The sequence below is a fragment of the Teleopsis dalmanni genome, chromosome 1 (genome assembly GCF_002237135.1).
Source record: "Teleopsis dalmanni isolate 2A chromosome 1, ASM223713v2, whole genome shotgun sequence".
In the NCBI taxonomy this organism is placed as follows: Eukaryota; Metazoa; Arthropoda; class Insecta; order Diptera; family Diopsidae; genus Teleopsis; species Teleopsis dalmanni.
The window spans coordinates 43,340,348-43,361,809 of record NC_051846.1 but is presented as its reverse complement, the minus strand read 5'-3'; the positions used below and the strand labels follow the sequence as shown (position 1 = coordinate 43,361,809).

The 21,462-nt window shown below is 27.1% G+C and overlaps 1 protein-coding gene across 1 annotated transcript in view; it reads right to left on the bottom strand.

Annotated features, from left to right (window-relative positions):
• LOC119668038 (bifunctional heparan sulfate N-deacetylase/N-sulfotransferase) overlaps positions 1 to 21,462 on the bottom strand; it is a 62,924-nt gene that overhangs the window by 10,860 nt on the left and 30,602 nt on the right. The gene's annotated exons all lie outside the window — the stretch shown is intronic.

Below are 21,462 nucleotides of genomic sequence, written 5' to 3'. Positions count from 1 at the left end.
TTTAATAAAATTAAATGTTTTTTCAAATTTTTTACGACATAAATAAAAATTATATAAAAATGATTTTGTATAAAAATTTTTATACTTTCGGTTAAAAAGCAAAATGTTATCCATCATTCTCGTTAATATAATGTAAAACTATTTATCTATTTTAATAACTTTATTTATTTATTATAATTAAACTGAAGTGCTACTCTATCAAAATATATTAAGCAGAGAGGGAGAGAGAGAGAGAGAGTGAGAGAGAGAGATAGAGAAAGTGGGAGAGAGAGAGAGAGAAAGTGGGAGAGAGAGAGAGAGAGAGAGAGAGAAGAAATTTAATTTATAAAGACATTTGAGTAAAGAAGACTTGCTTTTATATAATTAATGTATTTCCAGTAAGATACCCAAATCTTAAGCAAAAAATTCTGAATCATCTATATTTTATTGAGTTTAGTAATTTAAATAATATCAAATCTCAAAATGGTTAAAGGCTCCTCGGGGAGGTATGCAGATCTGAGGTCAATTATTACTTAGTCTGATGAAGTGATAAACAATAATCTGGTCAAGGTGTAGAGAGGGGTTTTGAAGAAACCTCGAGTTAAAAAAGAGTATACGTGCTTAAGTGCACTAGCTCAAAACAGCTTCAACATAATAAACAATATATCAAAGATAGTCTATTATCTAATGAGTTGTTCTAGCAAGAAACCGATTTTAATAATATATAATTATTAATAATTACTCCTAGGGAATAGTGGTTAGAAATTTCGCGCGATAAGGCGTAACTTTTGTAAGAGGCGACTTAAATCCAGTCAGGCGAAAGAGAGAAAGTGGCTTAAAAGGCAGAAGAAGGCAGTTGCACCAACGATGGAGTCCTTTTGTGTTCAACGAAACACTATGACAGGCACGAAAAAGAAAGATGCGTACCAAACTTAGTCTACATAAAGGCAGGCACTGCAAAATGATTATAAATACAAAGTTTATACACCCATAAGAATCGAACCCATCAGTTAAATTAAGTATTAGATGATTTTTTCGTGCTAGCGTATGTGCTATTCTGTTACCTGAGTATATGAGAATATTATTTTATAGAATATTTTATAGATATTTTCTGGCTCATGCTTTATCTTCCTCCGTTCTATTAAAACGTGGCAAGTCTCCAATTTGTTCGATGTCTCGTCATCGTTAAGTTGATGCTACAGGTTAAGTTGAAAGTACTCCTGATCTGTGCCAGACTCTGGCTCTGAACACAATCTGCTATAAGGAATTATGTCAACTCTCGTTTAGCATAGGCCCTCCCTGATTTGCATAGATAACCATGAGAAATCGTTATAAGTGACTGTAAATCAAACGAAGTTTGATTGCATCAAGGAGTTTAAATACCAACTAAGCAAAACTGACAAAGCAAACACCAACACTGACAAAAAAAAAGTGGCGTTCACGCTGAATGGCCACAAAAAGTCCACGAAGGACATAAACACATCTGAAGTAGAAAATTTAATAAAGGGTGTACTAACCTCAAACAGGAATAATTAAGCACAAAAGATGATAAGTGAGAAGACAGAATCACTAGTCAAGTCTACATCTTGCCGCCGTTATGCAGATTCATAGAACATGTTCTGATGTTTCATTCTCTTCATGATAGAGTCCACAGAAATCACTTGCTACCGCACCAATTTTTTTCATTCATTAATTAACGAAAATAGTTAAAGCACCAGCTAACTGCACTATAATTTAACTGAAAAAATGCTTATGTATAAATATATTCGAAAAAGCTGTACTACATTGTTTATTGCTAAATATAACAAGATCTTTTTAACTTATTCTGTAATTTAAAATCGAAAAATATCTATCTTCTTAACTGAATTGGAAATAAATTTAAACCACTGTAAGATATTCTGTTAAATTTCATTATAATAAAGCAATGCCACAAATTGCAATGCTACATTTTGAAGGAATCAATATCCAGAATTAAAAATATCTAGCAAAAGTTTCAATTTATTTTAAGTAAAATTAATAAACTGACTTGAAAGACACGCTCAATTTATAGATATCATAACTCAGAACATATTGAATTGAAAGAAAATCGATTGCCAGAAAAATTGTGCAACTGAAACTCTTTACTAAATTAAGTATAAAGAAGAGGATAAAACTCTTCATTGCAATTTTCTTTCATCATTTATATACTATACTATACTATACTGCAACAGTGAAAAAGAAAACTTATTCGCTACATACTAATATCTAAGAAAAAAGAAGGAGAAAAATTACATAGTACATAAAATATATTAAAAAATGTTCTCTTAAACAAAATTACAGTATCTGAATAGCATAAAATTTAATTGGATAACTTTTTGATTTAGGAAGTGTAAAAATTTTCTAAACGCTAAACGCTAAAACTTTGCACTTCCTTTGAGAGAAAATTTTACAAATTGTCGAACAAATTTTATGAAGCATAAAATATAAATAAAAATTTTACGTAGTGAAAAATTTATACTCGTATTTGAAAATTTTTAAATTATGAATTTAATAACCTCAGACAGAAGTTTAACCAACCAATGGACTTTGTTGCGCTCAAACCATTTGAAGTGCAAAAATAGTTGGACAGGATATAAAATATTTACAATATAAACACTTTTCACAGGAATTGCAGGCAACGAAATTGCACATTTTGAGGTTTCTAAAATTATGATTGTCCAAGCGAAAATATGAAAAATTAGTGGAAAATCTGAAAAATTGGTAGAAAATATGAAAAATGTAAATGTGTAGAAATATGAAAAATAAAAATATGAAATATGAAAATTAAAATTATTATTAGACTAACATAATGACATTAAATAGTAAAACAAATGATATGATAATTATAAAAACAAATATTTATGTTAGCAATTTTAAAATATTTTCCACAATTAGCGCATTAATTTAATATTTAAAATTTATGTATGGTTTTCATATAGCATAAAATTTTACCATAAAATTATTTAAATTCACATATAATTATATAAGCATAATTAGAGTTACGTATTAATTTTATAATTACTCATATTGCTTATATGACTATTATTTGGATTTGTGCTTTATTAAAAAAATAAAAAAAAATAAAATTCTATGAATTTTAATTAATTTCTATAACAATAAGCAATTATTACTTCAAAACTTGCTAATTGATTTGTTCAGTGATATGCGAAAAAAAGGTATTTATTACAGCTAGAGCTTCTACTTTTCATATTCAGATCCAGCATAACATATATTAGAACTCAATTTACCAAACTGCCACACAATTACGTACTTCGAACTAATTTTTATTATTATTTCCTACTTCTAATAAGGATATGCGCATATGCATACTTAACAACAACCACACAAGTACTTATTAATCATTAGGAGTTTCACGTCAATATAAGGACTTGTACCGTTGCGATAACAACTAATATATTCCACAAAATTCATTCTAATTCTTGTTTTTTTCTTTCTCTCTCTCCAGCTTTTTGGTTTCTCCAGTTAGATACTTCAATTACAGAAATGAAATTTATTCAATGTTCCATATAACGAATTTCAGTGCGGTTTGTTGAGTTTAACGCTAATTAAGTTTTTTATTTTTTTTTGTTTTTGTTTTTTGTTAGTTTGAGTAGAACGACGACACTGGCGCACATATCGATTTGCATTAGAGCAGGAATAAATGAAGGAGTCTGTCTACCAGTATTCTTATTCGTATCAAGCTGTCGACAATAACTATGATAAGTTAATTAAAATTCCTGTTCTGCTGTAGTCATGAGTACAATTAATGAAAAATCATATTTGCGCTACTATTCGTAATGAATAGAAAGATATAAGATATTTAAAATTCTTCATTATATTATTTTTTTAACACAAATAAAATTTAAATTTTCTTTTGTTCAATTAAAAATTAATTGATGAAACGAATTACTGAGAGGCTTCAGCGAACACACTTCATAAAAATTTAATAAAATTTCATTTCATTTTTTTTTTACAAACAATATTATTCACATTCCATTTATTAAGCACTATTATTAGATACTTTTCCGTTTGCCAATTAGAGTGTAATTCTTCGAAGAAAAAAGATAATAAAGAAACTTATAATTAATTTAATTAATTAGGACTTTTCGTGCTTTATAAAAGTGAATACAAATTAGTATAAAATTGTTTCTTATGAATTAACTTGGATTCTCCATAATACGTATAGAGACCAAGCAGCAATTATAGCAATGAGTTTCCTTGAATTATCATATAAGAAAACCAAAATATGAGGTTACGCTCATATGTAACAAAAATCGTGCATTTATACAAAATCAGTACCGCTTTAGGGATATTTAGACGTGCTTAATGACTCGATAAAGTGATACAATTTTAAATGGTTTTGTTTTTATGAATTTTTAACATTACCGAATTACGTAGTTAACGAAATGTTGGGACAGGTTTAAAAATTGTTTTGATACTCGTATACGGTAAAACATCAGATGATTCTTGTTATTGTGAGGCGTTACACAAAATTAAAATTTGAAATTTGAATCAATAAAGAAATATTGATGAAAAAAAATATTTTATTTTAATCTTTAATTTATTTTTTCTACTTTTTTTTTATTTTCTTAATTTTATATAGTTTACCTTAACAAAAAAAAAAAAAGCCACTGCTTTAGCAATATAATTTTATGACTTCAACGAAAAAATATTAAAAATGGAAGTTCAAACATTTGTCCTTTTATCACTTAAACTTCTGAATATTGCTCCGTTTTATGAACTATAATATTTATTTGAGCAGAAATAAATAACAGTTTAAAATAAATGAAGAAAATGCATATTGTGCCGTACTTGTGTATCGCGATAAACTAATCTAACCGCGACACAGTTTATTAACAAAGATAAATTTTAAAATGCACTTTAATTTAAGACTTTAAGATTTCTTCAGTTTAAACGTAGACACTACTTATTTTGTATCATACTCAGAACATAAACAAATAAGATATGGAAATATATATATTAACTAAATGAAAAAATTCAAATATTTTCTAATATCATGTAATACTCGAAACAGCGTCGTATGGTCAGCCAAATTTCAATAAATTAATTAAATTTTTGTTGTTGATTCTTCATTATTGTTAGAACTCTTCTTATATCTCACTACTTTTACAAAAGCTTCAAGTAACAATGTACCCTAATTCTTGAAATTAGGGTACGTTTCAGAAAACAGTAATTATAGTCTAAATTTATAAATGTTTAAACTAAATTTTATAAGATGCAGACGGTACAATTATTATTTAAAAAAAAAGTTGTGAATTTAGTTACCAAAAAAATATTTCACAGCTTCAACGTGATTTACACATTCTTATATACATTTTTACTTTTTTTTATACTTCAATTGCTATTATTATACTTTTGTTAAAATATAACTACAATAAACAAAATATCTGTAGAAATAAGTTGTTATATTGCCATATAATAATTTGAATGCTATATAACTGTGGTTTCTAACCTTTTAGTAACCAAGGACCACAATGATATTTTATTTTTGTTTTTAATAGAGACCACAAAGTATATGAATAATAAACTGTAAAATTATTTCAATATGCTTTATGCATCTCTGGTATAATATATAATGAATTGTATAAGTGCATAAGTACATTCAATACATATATATTGTTTATAAAATATAAAATATATATTATAAAATATATAATGTTTATAAAGTATATAATTATATGGAAATTTTCTGTGCTTATTTTCTACTAAGTGAGGTCTCAGTGGATAAACTACAAGCTATTTATCCGGTTGGAAACCACTGCTATATAATAAAGAGGATTTCGAATAGACTAGGCTGTAAAGCTCTTACTATAATAAACAAAAACTTCGTGGTAATAAGCTGATATATTTCTATACTATATAATGGTGACAATTGCAGTGATATATGATTCCTGTATAGCGTAGAAGTTCATCTCTAAGACCATAAACATCTGCAGGCTCTTGACAACAACTCAAAAAAGTGAGACTAAAGACTTTTGTAAGACTTTACAAAAAATTATTATAACATTTTTACGCTTGCATAGAAAGACATTAAAAAGTCGTTATAAATCAGTGAAATATAGTAAAATTGCTTAAACAAAACTCAACTGAAGTGTGACTTTAATATAAATTAAACAATCCAGATTGAGTTGAATTTAAATCATTTGGATCTAAAACAGCCTGAGAAGTCGTTGATGTTGTCATTGAATTAGGTTGTCGAAAATATAATTCTTTGCTATAAATATTGTAAGCTATAAAATCTTAAGTTTAAAATTCTGCTATTGCAATACAGTAACTCATCGGAAATCCATATAATTTATCATATAGATTACTGTAATGGACAATGAATTATTGACCCCAATATTAATACATCCGGATTTGCGGATTTCTAATGTAGTTAGTCCTTATTATTTGTAGAATTTATTAAAAGAAAATTAAACAATTTCTTCATATATAAACTTTGAGTCCCCCCATAAACTTGGAATTGTTAAAACTTTTAAATAATGACTTTTTGAATTTTCATTTTATTTAAGATATTTTATAAATTTTTACATTATATCATTTTGAGTTATTAATTATACGGTAATACAATGGACCTAAGTGGATCCCTTGGGATTGCCGGTATAACCTAACCTAACCTATATTATTTCATATCAGTTTTGATTTTATAAACTTACCAATTTATATAATAGTAGTATCATTAAAAACATACAAAAAAAAATGCAAACATCGGGTTGAAAGTCAAAATGCATTGGCTACCTCATAAATCACTGATATTGAGTGAGTGCATCATGCACAATATCCTTTTTAATATCGTTCATTGAAAAAGTTCAAACACATAAACATATTTATAAACTCCATTGCAGCATAATATTACATATAATAGCATTTATGCATGAAAATATCTAATGGACAGACAAACACAATAATGTGAGTGCATTTTAAAATGCAAATTCTATGCAAATTCTATGCAAACTCATTATAAAATCATAAAAAAATGTACGTTGGGAATTCGAAATGATATGCGAAAATGGTTTAATAATTGAACAAAAGTTCAAAGTGCGAATACAGTGCGGTATATAAGAGATATTATTAATTTCACATATCCTTGCATAAACTCAATAAAATACTGACACAAGCAGCTACAACTACTACTATTTTAATGCACATTAAATGCCAAATTTATTAAAATTTACTTCTGAAATTAGTTTAAAAATAATTTCACCTTCACAGAGGATAAGCATTTTATTAATTATTCTCATTCTTTATGAGGTTAATTGCAATTTACGAGCATATGTGTTAAGCGCAAGTGTAATTACTATATGAAAATTAGATTTTTATACTCGTGCGGTGAAAATTAGTAGCGGTAAAAAATGGTAACTACGTGAAAATTTTTATTTTGAATAATTACAGAATTCTCTATAATTTAAACTTTTCATACATACTGCTTTCAATTTAAATTTTAAGCATTTTAACGAAAAACCACTCAGGCATACCGTATGTTTACATATTGGCAGTTTTGAATATTAAATAAAGATTTATATTTTTATTTATATACTTTTTTATGACATTTTATTAAAGATGTGAAATAAAATATTCTTTTATAAAAAAAAAATTTTTTTATGAAAAAGTGTAAATCAAAACTGTCAAATAGCATTGAATACGTTGAAAAATATTTCAACCAGAAACAAATTTAATATGCGCCTTACAAATACCCAAGCAAGTGAAAAACTTTTCCATTTCAATTGAACATTTTTATTGAAATTAAAAGAAAAAAAGAATTGATTCCTTTTTAATGGCAACAAATTTTGCTTTTTCTCATGAATTATTCAATCAGAAAATGTATATCATAGCTTTAAAAGTTTTATTAATCTATCCAAAGCGCATATACGTTATTCATACACATACACAAGTTAAGTAAATAAAGTTATTACGCATATATGCCAACATATATTTATATATATTTTATAATATATATATATATACATATATATATATATAGATATAACACTTAAATTAAATTGCGGTGTAACGAAAAAAATGTTCATTAAACATTCATATTGGCTATCTCATCCAGTAAAGTTGGTCTGGAGTAATTCATATGTCGATATATGTTGGTCAAGTGTCACTTTTGACCAAGTTACTGACTGCAATTTCATTATGAACTTTTTAAATATTGTTGACAGCAGATAAAGTTGCAGTGCTTTTAAAACTAGCAACAGAAAAATTTAAAAAAAAAAAAACATTTTTAAATATCATAAAAACTAGCAAAAAGAGAAAAAGCAAAATATATTTAATATATTTTCAATTTTTCTAAAATAAATAACTTAAAATTTAAAGTAAAACCAATTTTGGTAATTAAAAATTAAAATCTTAGAAGTTTGATTAAAGCTTTATATTAAAAACTATTTTTGATAAAATACAGCATTAATAATTAATAAATATTGTTTAACATTTGATTATCACTTGTAGTATGTCACTCATACGCTAAGTGTTCCTCAACGTTAGAAAATATATTTAGCATAATGCATAATTTTAAATTAAATTTCAAATATATTCCTATATATAGTATTTCACTCTGTGATAACTAAACGTCACCTTGTTACTTGACTTGAAAAGCATTATATTATTTTACTATGGGTAAAATATTATCGCATATATTAAATTTCATATTTCAAATGTGATGCACTTCTGTCATAGGTTCATGACCACACACAATGCGATATCAAATGGAATCGGACAGTAAGTGCTCTTAGTGCATGTGATGCACGTTTGCACTTAAAGCAAGAACAGGATTGTATTGCACTATCTTTTTTATTTGATATTCTATGATGTTAAGTATGATATGAGAGAATGATTCTAACTGAAATGACAATTAGAATTTATATTCACTTAATTTAAAAATTAATAAAATTATTTTTTAACTTAACTGTTCTCCTTTTCTTAAAATTTTTAACGATAGAAATAATATAACCGATTTTTATATACATAAGTGAAATTATTAGTACAGGGATTTGTTTAAAATCTGATAATTTTGCAGGCATATATAAAACTTGATGACATACCCAATGAATGTTTTTATTTTTCCTTCTAATTGTCTCGCCGTTTACGATGGGTTTAATGGTGACATAATCCTATCTCCTGCATTTTGCCTTATAAAATATGAAAATATTTCAACGAGTTGTTATAACGGTTATACTATATCATTGACCTCGATTCTAGAATAGCGAAGAATGCCGATGAAGTAGGTAGACAAGGATCGAAACCATCTTCAGAGGGCAATCTCAATACTGATCTCAGTAAAATGTGGTTAAAAACCTATCCATTATCATTTTTTAGAAGTTAAAGAACAAAAATGAAATTCCATCATTGCCTGATAAAAATCCAAACTAACAATCCATTTCGAGAAATAATACTTTATTCAATAAAGTTAAGATCGAAGTGACAAAACTCGAGTCAGTATTGACAAAATGAGACAGTGTTGTAAAATGAGACAGTGTTGACAAATGAGCACATACGCTGAAAAATTGGAAATACCTTTCAAACTAAATTGTACTTGCTGTAGGGCGATAATAGAAAACACAAGATTTTGCAAGTACTTAGGCCTACAAGAATAGGTCATACCACTATGGAATTGAATCTTGTTGGATGTCTTAAATATAGATTTAAAAAAAAAATATATCCTTTACCAACCAAGAAGATGAGTTTTATCAGGTATATGATATCAAAATGACGCCTAGGTGCTGTTTGGAAAAAAGGGGAATTGTGCCAATCTTGTATTGATGTGCCGCATATCTCTCAATAAAATAAATGCAGCAAACAACGTTCTGTGTCACACTTATTTAAATTCTAGATCACACGATTATAGTATAAAATAATGCAATAATATCGTAATTAGGGATTCCTATACCTAATTCTATATTTTAACAAACTAAAGCAACTAAAAAAACAGTAAGTGACGGTCAGTTTGGGTATCCGTAACTCACTGCTGAAATAACGACGAACTTATCTTTCTCAAATATAAGAAGTAATTTTGTGAACCCGTTTAGCATTACAAAACATTATTTGATAAGTTTAAAGGTAACTAGATTGATGTGTTGCCGGTATAAACTTCTATTAAAACTAGCCAACCAGTTCTCTCCAAAGATATAACTCGTTCGAAAAGTTTTATTAAGAAATTGACGGAACTAGTACAGTTGACTTAATAAAATATAAAAATATTGGATTCCTTATTAGTATCACATAAATTGCTAATAGTAGTTGAGGAAGATAAAGTGAATTTCCCGATATTATCACAAGTTTCACCATGCATTTATCAATGTCCACACTTTTTTAATTCAGAAATAAACATATAAGTTAGAACATAGCTAAATTTTGTATACAAGGTTAGGGGATTGACTGGTTATCAAGTATACACAGGTATATCTGTTAAACTGATATTGCCAACTACGTAAAATTCATACGAATAACAGCTGTTTATATTGTTTACAATAAACCCTAAACATTTGCGTCTAAGTTTTATAGAAAAAACTTGTTCAATATGAAATTCAAACGTTATAGTGTGATTGCGTTATATTTGGCTCGAAAATTACAACCAGCTATTATTCGTGAATTTAAACACATTAAAAGGAATAACATGTTTGGACTTTCGACAAGACTCGGCACCGTCAAGATAAGTTCGTATGAAACAAAAATGGTTAAAAAATCATGTTCCACACTTCATTTTGTCAAACGGCTTTTCAATTCGCCAGTTGCAAATCCGATGGACTATTCCATCTGGGCCATTTTTGAGAGCAAGGTGAGGACTAAAAAATAATCCAGTATGGATGCGCTGAAAAAAGCCAGAAATGGACCAAATGACCGGAAGATCACATTCGTGAAGTATGCAACTAATTTTTTAACCGTTCGAAAACCATAGGCAAAAGGTGAACACATCGAGCTGGAGTGAATGGATTCTATAATTTCGATTATTTTCACAAATTTTTGTAATTTGAATTAATAAAATATTATTTCACACAAAAAAGATATGGGCATTTGAATAGGTAACATTAAGATCGACTGCATTTCTAAACGATGGATAAAATGTTATAAATGGTGTAAGTACTACAGTCTCAAACACAAAAGATAGCAAGATTTGGATATTTCTATATCAATTAAATTTGTTATTATTCTTGTTAAATCGTATTGTGTTTTTAGAATACAGATTTGTAATTTCATAGCTATGAAAACTTGAACAAACATGGTTTTAGTTTATTAGATTAAGTTTCATCATATGATGAATAATAATAATAATAATAGAAATGTTCAATAGTAAACTTATTTCAGTGTATTAGGCTTAAGTGAAATTCACTTTATTGTATTCATTTATTGTTATGAGGCGAAATATTAATAATATTAAAGACAAGATATTTATGATATAAATTTAATATTTAAGCAAAAGGAGTTTATTACGTTTAATTATTATTTTCATTTATGAATGTTTATCTTTCTGCTGCAGATACAAGATACAATGTATGTAAAATTTAAGAATGATAATGACTTAATTACACCAAAATATTTTTATTATTTTAGATTTACGAGTATTTTGCATAAATATATTAAAATGGTTGCACGGTAGAGCAGATTATGAACATAAAATAAAATAATAAATGTAAATTTTAAGTAGGGCTTATTTTTATGCAAATTTATACAACAAATTATTTAATTACACTGCAAAATATATGTAAAAGTATTTAAAATTAAATTTCGTTAAATTTATGCATGCATATATTTAATGCACATGTGAACCAAGTAACTCGAATAGTTTATTTTTATTAATTTTGAAATCAATAAAGCTTCAATAATGTTCAACTATAATACTTAATATTGTATCCTATAATAGTTTATATGGAAATACATAAAAACTTAATACTGTTGGTGCAACTAATAAATACATTATGCAAATCTGTTACAGTATGATTACAAAAATGGTATTAAAATGCACAGAGCTGCGTGTTGTGCATGCAAAGTACACATAAATTATGCCTATAGGAATTAATGTTGTATTTCTGATATATGTCAGATCGTAAAATCCGACAACAATTAAAGACACTTCAAATGAATTGTTTGTTTACATATGCCAATATTTATGCTTTGAAAACACGGAATTCACAGTACAAATAACATAAACCGAATGTGCTTGTAGCACTAAAAAGGATTCATTAGAGGCATTTCAATAATAAAAATATATATGACAGTATATGGTACAGTATACGAGTATTTAGTCAGAAACAATAAAGTAAATATGGCAAAATATGTTCTAAAAATTTGTAAAAATTATGCAGGCATAACGAAATGTACGTAAACCGGCGCGCTTCATAAACTTTGAAATCCTTTCTTCCATATTTGAGTATCAACATAAAAAATCCAAAAAAACAACAAACACATATATTGAAAAGAGTATGAAAGTATAAAAGTATGAAAACTTTCGAAAAAGTATGAAAAGTCAACTTTTTGCAGTATTATAGGAACGTATAGTAGCAGTGCCACGAGCTGCGAATTTTGAGTTTTTGAGTACAAATTTCAGGAAACACGGCACTACATATACATATATAAACGAAAACGAAAACTATAGCTATAGCAATGTGTTGTTTGCGTATATACGTATATGAACGTATGTGTATGTGTAGGAGGGGGTTTACATTTTTGATTAAAAACTTTTGGCAACAACTGTTGCAATTTTAGCATTACACTCACACTTACCGTTGAGATACTCGCACATAACTCCATTGCAGTAGGAAATATTATTATATTTACGCACTTAAAACAGACACAGTTGGCAGTTATGTCAGGTTATATTTGCTTTTTTCCATTATCGTTGCCGCTGCAGTTACTGTTGCACTTATAAGCAGCAAAGCAGCAAAAGCATCTGGAACAGCAGCAGCACACGAAAAAAGAAAAACAATTTATATAAATTTTTCTGTTTGTTTTAAAACTTTCTTTGCAGAATTTCACTTTGAAATTGACATATGTGCACACCTATCAGCATATGTCATACCAACATCACTCTTGCGTAGCTTTTTACTAACCTTTCAACCTCGAAAGACCAGAAAGCCACATGTCAGGTGTGTGTAAATCCTTCTGTGACAAGTTGGGTAAGTTGATATGTTTACATAGAGCGGAAAAACGTTTTTAACCCTTTTCGCAGTTTGTTGACAGGAAACGTGCAATTTGTACGATTTCTGTTCAATTAAGGGAAATTTTGTGTAAAATGTAAGTTAAAGAAAAAAAAAATTATATTAACAATTGATACAAGTCAAGCCACCTCCTAATTGACTTTCAGATCTTTAATGGAATTTATTTTCATTTTTATGAATAATTGATAACTCAACCATAACAGTGTATTGTACAATTAGTGGATGTTACAAAAGTATTCCAAGAGAACAAAAATATTTTGGTAAATTATTAAATGTGTAAAATTTATTTTAAAATAATTGTATACAACAAAGGATATATTCTAAAAGAAAATAATTCATTCGGATAGATATGGAATTAAAGTACCAGCTGAAATTAATAGTATAACTATTAAAGAAAGCAAAACAAATATAAGGTGACAAAGAATCTATATTCAAATTTAGCGGGTTTTCGAATAGCAAAGAAAGAAAGGACAAACACAAAAATTTATTTAATTTTTATTAAAATTTGACCACTAAAAACCTGGAACTAAAGCACCTAGAACTGGCTACTTGTGGATAAACACGATTAGTCATCGCTTCTAATTTGACAGGCACGAATTCTAAGCTCGGCACTTGCAGTCCAAAGAAATTATATACGGACTATAAACTAATTAAAAATTTGATTATTTCCTAAGACCACTGATGATGAGTACTTGGCAATGTATGGTCAGCTAAATTTCAATAAAAATTAAATAAAATTGTATATAGAATCTACTAACTTTAGAGTTTATAATAATTTTAGATATTAGATCTAAGATTAAGATTAAGATTAGATCTAAAATTATTTATATAATTTTAGACACTTATAATACAATTTTATAATATATGCTTAAGTATTGTTTTGACACTGATTTAATTGCATTATAGGTAAAAGTAAGTAAGAATTTCACAATTTAAGAAAGCATTTAAAAATTGTGTTTAATGAAATTTAAAGGCATAAAATATATATAAAAATATATAAAATCTTATCTGAAAATATTACCCGTTCTATGTTAGGATAAATTTATTAAACCAAATACTTTATTTAAAAATCAAAATTATTAAAAAAATCAAAAAAAAAAAAAAATGTAATTAATCTATTAGTGTAATTAATTTAAGATAAAAAAAACTTAACACTTTAAGAGTTAGTTTTTATTGTCATGAAGAACATTGCATTCGCATAAGCTATATAAAACTGTCTAAAAAGAAGAGTTTATTCAGGCAAATATAAAACATGTTTGTCTGGTTAACATACATACAAATAAGTTGCCTTTGGCACACGAGTAATCGAGTAATAATGCGAGTAACATGATAAGACTAATTAAACAGCGATAATAAAAAAATAAATAATAAAAAAAAAAAAAAAAAAAAAAAAATACTCCAAAGAATATTTTATTTATTATGGTAAAATTAATCTAGATATCTAGGTTAATATCTATCTTTACAGGGCACTGGACCATAGGACGGCATGGAGCTAGACTTGGTTTACCCTGTGGTATCTCCTGCAGTGTGTGTCTACCAGCTCTCGAAGAAAGGACACCAGAACACCTGATGTGTCTATGTCCAGGTTTGGCCAGAACTAGGCTTAAGTTTCTGGCTGCCCCCTCCTTTAACACACTAGGCAATATCTTTAACATTAGTATTGGCCAGATTCTTGTCTTTATAAACGCCTCTGGTTGGTTTTAGCTTGACCTTTTCTCTATTACCCACAATTACGAGGTTTTGTGGATTCAAAATGGGTTTTTTAGCTTATTGAGGAGAACTCGTTTCTCCCTCTACTATAACTAACTAACTATGATAAAATTTTTCATTATATATATTATAATATTATATTATATATTAAGAGAAAAATTCAAAATATAAAACAAAAAATATGTGTTTACCGTTATTTCAACTATAGTCTTTAATTGTCTTCAATAGACTACTAATATAATATAGTGAATAACTGTTTTTTTTTAAATTGGAATTTATATTTTAGTTTCTTTATTGGTAATTTTTTAAAAATATATCTACAGATATATATGAATATATACACAGATAAATTATTAAAAAAAATTTTAAAAATAGACGAAACGAAATGAAAAATTTTTTATATTATGGTTTTAATAATGAAACCAGTTATAGTAAAACTGGCAGATATCACGTTTCAAATTTTTTTTGACATAACATATGGTAAAATTCATTTTCAACATAAAATACTATTATAAAAAAAATCATTTTTGTTCGAATGTTATTATTCAAATATATAATGCAGCATAATAAATATTTTACATTTATTTTAACAAAAAAAAAAAAAATTAAGACATATTTTAAATATTAAAATTATTAAAACTAAAATTTTGTAGTTAAAATTGTTTTGGTTTTGTGTAGTATTTGTTCTTCTTCTAAATGTCTGTTAAATGCTTTACATCCATAAACATTACCCACATTTATTTTCCAAAAGTTCTAAACTTGAGAGGCAAACAATTTCTGTGAATATTATTTTTAAAGCAAATATAGCATGAAGGTGCGAAAAAACGAGATGAAATACTTGCAATGCAAAGGAGCTTAGAGCAGCTTAAGTTGAGTCATAATTGCTGGAAATTAATAGACCACATACTGATGCTTACACACCACTCACAAATGTGAATGTGGTTATAAAAGTGCAACTGCAGCACATACGCTCTTACTCTGATGGAAAGAAGTGTTTGCAATCACAACTGATGTTGCCATATGAGCAAAAATAGAATTGTGGAAGCAGACCGGTAAGTAACCTCATTAACACGACAATAACTGTATATATACAGGAAACGGAAGCATCAAGAGCAGCACCATTGTCATATGAGAGATCTGCAGTATCATGAGCATTTCAAAAAAAAAAAACAAAAAAAGTTCAGCACAATGCTAAGCCAAGATCCAAACTTGGCAAGTAATTTTCTTTCGCTTAATGTGATATGAAAATAAATGCTGCTATCAACTAAACGGGCACTTTGAAAATTATCTGCAAATTAAGACTTTTTCAAAAAGTAGTTCCATGTTAGATTAAAATATTAATATGTTTAATGTTATGATGGTTGAGACTTTGAATTTCAGAGGCTTGGGGAAAAGGTAACAAATTCACATTTAAATTCATTTTTTATTAAAAATTAAATAAATTTTTCTCATCACTTAGAAAACAATATAATTTGATTAAATGAGGACTGCAATCATTTTATTAAATTTGTTATAACAAAAACCATTATAATATATAACATTTTATATTTAAGAGAGGATTATTATAAGGAACCTGTTTTTATGTTTACAGACAAAAAATAAGTTGTAAAATTAATTACATATATGGTACATACATTAAATTATAGTGTAATATACTATTTATTAAGAAGCAATAAACCAGACGAACGTGCCTTGAATTCATGTCGAGTTTGTCAACTTATAGGCAACTTCGCCTTCATTTGAAATTCCGACTTTATCGGCGATTTAGTGATATACCGGGTAAAAGTTTTATTAATGTATAACAGGATCTGATATACTAAACTGCAGAGAGATAGACCATTGAGTAGCCATTGTGGGTTAACTACTTACATCAGGCTAGTCACTTAATCAAGTTAATGTCTGAATACCTAAAATAATTTGTTTCAGATATCAGTTATAGAAATAATCGAGAATGTCCTTCTATTGAGAGTGAAAGTACTTGCGGTATTCTTTTTTGTTAATTTTAATATGACTGTGGTTAGCCAATAGTTCGCAGACGTAGAGAAACCTGCAACTAGTCTTGACTCTTCTGAAAAATTTTTGTAACCAAAAAATTTTACTAAACTAATTTGACAGGCACGAGTTCTAAGCCTGGCACTTGCAGTCCAAACAAATTATATACGGACTATAAACTAATGAAATAAAATTCGATTATTTCCAAAGACCACTGATGAAGAGTACTTGGCAATACTCGAAACAGCGTTGTTTGGTCAGCCAAACTTCAATAAAATTAAAATAAATTTTTGTGTTTGTCCTTTATTTCTTTCTTTGTTATTCAAACCCCCTCAAAATAAAAACATTAAAAATATATTATTCTTACACTAAGTACATCATATTGTAAACTCAATACTCAGAGTTTTCAGATTACAGATTACTGGTTTTCCTTTTTAGCTTTTCGCATATTAATGAGGATTATTCACTTTTGAACTTGAGGTTCTCTTATGTCACACAAATATAATATGTTCACCAAAGGTGTCATAAGTGTACTTATTGTGAAGGCAATTAAATTATTACTTAAGTGTCTAAGTAGAAGAATTGTAACGAATTTTATTTACAATTTTTAACTGTAAAGCAGGTGTTTATATTGTTATTTCAAAAAAAAAAAACTTCAAAGAAAATAAATTTACAAGTATTTCAATTTTATGCAAAACCCTTGAAAATTATTTTATAAAACAAAATGAGAAATAATAATAATATAAAAAAATAATTTTTATAAACGTGCAACTTACTTTTTGATATTCAAGCATCACACCACCAGATACAATACCGACTGCCAGATACAATGTGAGTATAGAAATAAATGCTGGTGGCAAATCTTAAGGTAAAATTATTTAAGCTTTATTCCTTTGGCATGGCACACATGGTTATTGTAATCAAAAACGCTGCCAAGTAAAATAAGGCAAACAATTGTCGTCAAAGGGAAAATTATCCTCTATTCAAAGATAAAAAACATATACATGCATACTCACATATCTGGTACAAAGAAATTGCGCATAACCTTAACAGCGCTGACATAAAAGGTTTAAGCATTAAAGTAATAAAACGAAAGCGTTGAAAGTCAAGCGTATAAAATTGCTCAGGAAAATAGGTATAAGGTCCTTGTAAAGTACGCAAATATGCATGTTTCTGTTAGCAGAAGTATATGGTTGCGGTCTGTAGATAAGAATATGTATGTTCATCCAAGGAAGAAAATTTAATAAAATATTCTTATATTAAAACCAACAGGAAAAATAAAAGTAGATGTAAAAAGTGCTGTCACATAAGTATAAAATATTCTATTAGCGTAGGGAGACGCAGCCAATGTTAAGGACGCACAAAAGGCATTCTTTAGCGGTTCAATAATAACAATACCTTTAGGAAGTTCGCAAAAAGGGTGAAACGCTTTGTTATAAAAAACCTTATAGTAACAACAAAAGAAATATTTTCCTGTTGTGAAGAACATAGAAAGCAAATTGCATTGTCTTAACGAAGTACTCCTTCTTGAATAGTCTATTACAGGAAGTAAATTAAAGTATTTGTTTAAAGGTTGAAAAGGTGAAAAGTAGGAAGTAATTATTATTTCATTTTGTTATTAAAATAATTTAATTTAAATAACAAAAATAAACTATTCAATGTTTTCAAAGCTAATTAATTTAATTTTGTTTGTAACAGAAAAGACAACCTTAAGCAATTCCTTATTAACATTTAATGAACTCTTTTTCTTAATTAATTAAATTTGTGTTTAGTTTAAAAACAAACCAATGTAGTGCATAGTTCATGCATTAATAACTTGTAGTAAATATATTAAATATGTTATATATTGCTGTATTACTAGGAATGTCTTAGGTAACTTAAAATATAATATGTTAGTAAGCTTAGAATTAGCAAAGAGTCAGATCACAAAATACAAATTATTCATGACACGACATGGTTGCCTTTTCTTATTAAAAAGCTTGTTCCAAATTGTTGACGAAGTCCACAAGTTTCGTCTAGGAGCACAGAATTACACAAATATATTAAAATATACGTGGGATGTATTGCAATATTTAATATTTTACACTAGAAGGTAAAAGAAACAACACAATAAATTTAAAAGAGTTCCTTGTAACATGTTTGAATAACATAGTTTAAAAACATGACTATAGATTTAAAAAACATATTATTTTATAACAACATTTACTTAAAGTTATTTATATTTTATATTTTAAAAAATACTATAACAAATAAAACATTTTTCCCTTTAAAAAAATATATCTGGAATTTATCAGTTATTATGTCAGTTTGCATAATAATTATACTTAAGTCTAAATCAATCTATAACAATTTATATTGAATGTAACTCAAATTCATTAATACTTTAATTAAATGCATTTTAATAATAAATAAAAGGCAGTTATAATTGTTTAGTTTTTATGTAGGTATGGAAGTTATACATATCAGATTTTAGATCTTCAAAATGCACTCCTAAAGAGTTTATATTATAAATGACTTACATTTAACTCAAAAAATGAAAGACTAGTTTAAGTGAATCCGACAAACATACAATTTTCACTACATTTATTCCTTTGATCCAGCTGATTAAGACTATATATTATTTATTAGACTATATTTCGACAAACTTTTGGAATACCGTATTAATACCAAAGTATAACCCACTTTGAGATATTATCTGATAAAGAAAAAAATTGCTTTTATAAAGACATAATTTGAAAAAATTACTAGAAGATACATTGTAACCTTATCTTAGGTTAAATAATAATTAATTAATTTTCAAGTCTATACTAATAGGTAATATTCTAATAGTTTATTATAAACTTATACTTATTTATAAGCTTATACTTATTTATTTATTCACAATTTTTTCTTTAAATAACCCCCAGTTTTTTTTAAGAAAACAAAACAATTGAAATTAATATAGTAAAGTATATTATATATACATCATTATATTTATTTTATTGATAATGTATACATATCACATTAAAAAATTTTATTTCACTTTAAATAAATTTTGGCTGTATGGTCAGTCAAAAATTTAATTAATTAAAATAATATACACTACTTTTCGAAACCTATAATTTCATTTTAAATAAATAAAATTCTATAAATAAAAATTATTTAAATAAAATATGTAAAATAAATAAATATTTCACATCAATATCCTTAATATACTCTTAGTATTATATTCATTATGCAAAAAGTAACAACAGTTTCCACTTACGGCAAAAATGATATAAATTGAATTTAAAATCAATTTTATGCTAATAAAGTTTTATTAAATAAACATTCACAATTGTAGTTTATGAAGTAACAGGCAGTATTTTTTAAACATTTTTTATAACTCAGCTTTAAATATTTCTTAGAAAACCCTTCTATGTACATAATTTTCAATAGCTGTAACTAAAAAAAAATGCTAAGAAGAACATTTTAGCCTGGGGATGTTAAAACAAATGTAAAGAAAGATATAACGAAAATTTAAACAAAAATTTAAATATCAATATATATATAAATTATGCATGCATATATTTAAAAATAATATATATGTTTAGATACATGAGACATGATTTGTTATAACACATGAGATTTTTCTTATACTCGTACTAGAGCTATGAAACGATTACATTAAAAGTGACACAGCAACTTATTTTCCGTAAGGGAAGGATAACACATAAAAATGTACTTATCCTAGTATATCTACTCCCGTTTTTGATTTTTATGCTAACATCTTTTATCTGTGTGCGATAAAAAAAAGTATGTAAAATGCAAAAATCATAAGGCAATGGTGTGCCTTATCAAAGTTGTATTAAGGTTGTTAGAGGCAATTTTAATTTTCTTAAGCTTCAAAAACATAAAAATGACCAACCCGGAAATATTTACATGAACATTTTTGACTTTCTATGTTATTTTCTTCTTTTGTGCATATATTATGTGCTTTAAAATATGAAATATTAAAATGTCGTTATTGTGCATAATGTCCCACTGTAGCGTGCAAGTACTTTAACTTGACATTATCTGAACACTCGGTTGATATGCTGCGGAAGACGGAAGCAGTCATCTTGATTTATGATTTTGCACGAAGTCAATTTTGAATTGAATTTTTTATTATCCGTTGAAAAATTGCACTGAAAAAAAATGCTTGCAAAATTTGAACAAGTGCAAACTTTACATTTTCTGATAAATTGAATAAAGTAATTTTATTATGTTAAGCCTGAAATTAAAACACAAAATTCTTAACTGCTTTAAAACCTACACACATAAATAAAATGTAAATATAATAGGTTTGACTGACTGGCTTCAAAATGTCTAAATAAAAATTATTCAGTGTACAATGTAGTTAAACGCATAACAGTGGAGCTATCAAAAAGCTTTATAAACTTAATGCTTATATATTTATATGCTTTATATAATTCATATATAAGTGCAAAATTCGTTCTGGTGCGTTACAAAAGAGTGTAAAGGTTATCAGCACATCCGTTCCGCACAATCTTCTAGCTCAATACTTCAACGACAGACGCTACCATAATCACACTCAATATGTATGGAGTGTATGTAATCGTTGTACTAC